We start from the raw sequence: 4309 nt of genomic DNA, 5'->3' as shown, positions 1-4309 counted from the left end.
TCCCCTTCCCCTTGTCCCTCCTGCTGTCGGTGGTCACGCCTCACGCCTTCGGTAACGCTGAAAACACGCTTCCAAAATTCTCTCACGCTGGAGAGAGGTTTCTTGTACGTGCATGTAAAGCTGCTTCGCTTGCTTTCTCGTTTCTCTCTGTCGTGCGCTCAGACGATAAGGCAGCGCCGATAAAGGTTGGGTGCCCGGGTGCTCCCCCGGAGCGTGTCCCGCCGGTGCGAGGCTCCTGGGGCTGAGCCCCGCTGCGGCATCGCCGCTGCCGAACGGCTTTAGCCGGACAGCAACACGTCCGCGTCCCGTGAGACCTGCTGCGTTTTGTACTTCACACCTTAATTCGCTCCGCAACTATTTTCTCAGCCAGGTGATGGTGTAGATTGCTGTTCCCGCTTCACCACGCTGTGGTGGGGACTCCAGCACTTCTTGGTACAGAGGTGAACCTAAACGCTGGGAATTTATCCGTAGCAGTAGTTAAGAACGCAAAGCTGTTACCCTGTAGAGCCCTGCGAGATTTGCCCGTAAACCCTTCAGCCGCTGCGTACTTCGGTTGAAGCTGAAAGCCGCTGCTTGTGACGTGTGAGCTCCTCGGCCTGCTTGATGCTCTGCTCTTGCCCTGTGTACCAAAATGGAGACTTTGGCCAGTTGGTGCGTGCTTGGGGGTGTTCTGAGGCACCAAAATAAAAATAGTGACAACTGGGAACTCTCAAATTAAGATAAAGGAAACTTTTTTTTAAAAGAGGCTGTAGAGTCGTATTGGAATCCAGATAAAAATAAAACCATCTTTTGAAAGATTGAGGATATTTGGGTGGGAGGGGAAAAGACCCTTTAAAATGGATTCCGAATAAGCCTGTTTTCTGCTAGATAAATCCTGGCAGGTGAGGAGTCAGGCAAGCAGACTAGTCTCATTACTTTCAGTGGAAGATTAGATATAGAATTAATATAGATATGATTTATTTCAATAAGGCAGCCAGACATGATGATTCTTGTCTTTGCTGGTGCCACTTCAGCTTATAAGACAGTTACACTTAGGTGGAACAAAGGTGGCTGTGAAGGGAGAGCTCCGTTCTTGTAAGGCGCTCGTTACACCCCTTACCCAATAGGCGTGTTGCTGTGAAATGGAACTGCTGAGCAGATTTATGGCTCCACATGATATTTGCAGGGTATTTTACTCGGAGGGGAACGATAGTTACCCACCAGTTTGATAAAAATTAATCTCGTTTCAGAAATACTTAATTACATGAGCAATACAACACAGGACAGGCAGTCAGGAGGTCTCTTCGGTTTTGTTGTGATGTCCCTGCACAATGTTAACAAGTTAACCTCTCTAAGCTCTTCTTAGAAGTAAAAGCATTTGCCTGCTCATATTTAATTCACTTTTGTTTATAAAAGATCTCAAAAACTCGAGACAGAAACTGCAGTATAAATGGAAAGTTTCTTTAAAGGTCCCGAACTTTTTATCATGGCAGGCAAGTTTTTTCATATGCAGGCAAGCATATGAAATTTCTGTTTGCTCGGAAGAAAAAATTAAAACAAATTGAAGCGTTAGAAACTCAGAAATAAATAGCATAAATCTGTATTTGGCTTCCTGTTGTCACGTAAGTCTTAATCATGATGTTGCCTGTTCTCTGATTTATACCAAACCTCCTAGAAAATTCCAGTCTTGGGTGGATGTGGCTTATGGTGCTTTAACATGAGCTGCTTTTTTTTGGTCATGTTTGTGATTAGATGATTTCTGCAATTTGAGGAGCTACTATAGGAGTCCTGTGATCAGGGTTCCCATCTCTGCGCTGTCACTCACTGCCATTCTTTTGGGGTAGGTCGCTGAGGGCTCTGACTAATCAGTTGTCTTCAAATGGATGAGGGTTTTGTGCTTCCTCTGGATGCTGCTGAAATTCTACAATACACAATGTTGAGCTTAGGGGGAAAAATAACCCCTCAATTAGTTATTTTCTTCTTTTAAAAAGACTTCACAATAAGGTAGTTTTTCAGGAGTTGTTTGGCAGAAGCTTAGTTGTTCATATGAAAAGATTGGTACACAGCTGGTGGCAGTAATTAGTTACAGTCCCCGTGTCAATCAGAGTGCTCAGAGTTAGTTTTTCAGACAGCACTGCCTTGGAAAGAGAAGGGTGAAAAGAAAACACCAAAATTTGAAGGTGCCCAGGTGAAGTGATGCTGTAAAAGCACGTGGGATTTTTTTTAAATGGTTTCTTTTTTGTTTTGTTTTACCAAAGTAGCTTTTAAGCTGAAGCACACAACAGCTCTGTCATGCAATAAATAGGTAGTAAAGCAAATGTTTTAAGATCGTAGTTGCTTTAGCTATGAGCCTTATTTAAAATAGTAACAATTTAAAAATCTGAGCATAATTACTGTATTTACTTTCCATTTATCTTGACTTAGCTAAAGAAAACATACTGATTCTAAAAAAAATTAGATCTTATTTCTAATTCTGTACTGTAGTGCATGTAGTATATGGATTCCTAGTAATACAGTGGCTTTTGCAAGAGCAAAACAGTAGAAAAAGTATATACACCTCTGGATCCCTAAATGAAGCTGCGTACACTTATCATTTGATTCACATATTTTGGGTGTTTTCTTTCAGAAAGGGACCAACGTGACAGGACAGGGAATACCCAGTCCTGCAGTTGGTTCTCAGCTGTACTTGCTCAGGTTTTTTTGACCATGGTTCAAAGCATTAAGCAGTAGAAAGCATTACAAGTTTCTACTCTTGCATTCAGTCAAACTGTTACTGTCCTGTCACAGCTTGAGGTCATGTAGTCATGCCTGACCTGGCGTAGGAAGCTCGTTCTGGAGGCGTAGATGCAGTGTAGAAATTATTTCCTAAAAACCGTGGTTGACTGAAATCACTGACTAATGGGGGGGCCGGGAGGGAGGGCATGCTGTTAAGAGTTGAGTGTAAATGTTTGATAAGCCGCTTTAAAATGCGATTATGTTTCATATTTTTAGTCAAGTGCTGTAACCGACTAGTACTTCTATGCAGAAGTAGCTGATGGTGGTATAAACAATGAATTTCAAAAGGATTTCACTCAACAAGAGAGATCTTAATGTAACAGCTTTTGAATTCGCAAGGGTTTGTGTTGTCAGTGTTGAGCAAAGAGTGTTCTGGGTTATGAGTTTCGTTGTCCACGTCTTCAGTGACTGATTGTTGGGAGTCAAAGTACACTTCGGTCTTTTCGGGTGCATTCACTGCATAGCTTTGCTGTATTCTCTTGCATAAGTGATGCAGAACCACAGTAAACTTTGCATAAGAAAACACCTTTTTATAATTTGTAAGAGAAATAAAGGGTATTAAACTAAGGACCTGAGCATGAAGCTTGGTTATCAAGTCTGAGCAACTGAAAGTAAAAAAATTACGTTGTGTGTATGCAGTATTCATTTTCCATAGTTTGGATTAATCAAAGAGCGTAAAAGTCTAGCTTCAAGTTTACATGCATGGCAGGGGTAACTTAATGAAGTGTAACTCTAGCTGGTATATCAGGCAGACTTTAGTGTCTAGGTCAGCGAAAGCTGGAAAAAAACAATTTATAGCTTAGCTTCCATGTGACAGTGGTGCCTTTTGCTGCCCTTTTAAACTTCTCCCCAGCTTGCTTTTCCAGTTGATCTTCCTCACTTTTACCTACTCCTATTCCATTTTCTCTAGTCATAGAGGGTGAAGAACTATTTAAGAATCACAGAAGCAGGACAGAGGTACTAAAAGCTTCAATACAAACTAGGCATAGCCTTTAATTTTGTACAGATTAATATTTTGATCCGTATTAAATCCTTTCTGAAGGACAGTAAATGGAAGGGAAAGTATAGTTTTTCTGGAGAGAGTGATGCAGCAGGGAGGGTGGAGATGAGCGAGGGGCTGGAGCTCCTCTGGGAGCCCCCCGTACTTTGCCAGTCGCTCGGCTAAGGTGAGAACAGTTTGCAGGCACAACCAGCAACTGCTGTCTCACGCAACCTGAGAAATTACTCAATTCAGCGAAGTTTCTCAACAAACACAGGAGATTAGGAAAAACAGAGAAACTTGACAGGTATGAAGAGGGCAGTGTCAACCCGCGCTGATTCACTGCTCTAAAAGAAGTAGTCAGCGTTGCAAGGGAGAGTCATTAATACTATAACGCTTACTGGTTTATTCTGCACTGAATTCCAAATATGAAATTAACCTGATTCTTTCTTTGTAAACAGCAGTTACTGGGCAAATGTTTGTCTTTTGGTTTCACAAGACAGCTTTAACTGAACTAACTTGTCACTACTGAGAAAAGGGAGGGCTTGTTTCTCATTCCCCATTTCTTTTCCCCAC

Source organism: Cariama cristata, unplaced genomic scaffold (genome assembly GCF_000690535.1).
Source record: "Cariama cristata isolate BGI_N322 unplaced genomic scaffold, ASM69053v1 scaffold34030, whole genome shotgun sequence".
NCBI classification, from domain to species: domain Eukaryota; kingdom Metazoa; phylum Chordata; class Aves; order Cariamiformes; family Cariamidae; genus Cariama; species Cariama cristata.
This window is presented reverse-complemented; position numbering follows the sequence as displayed.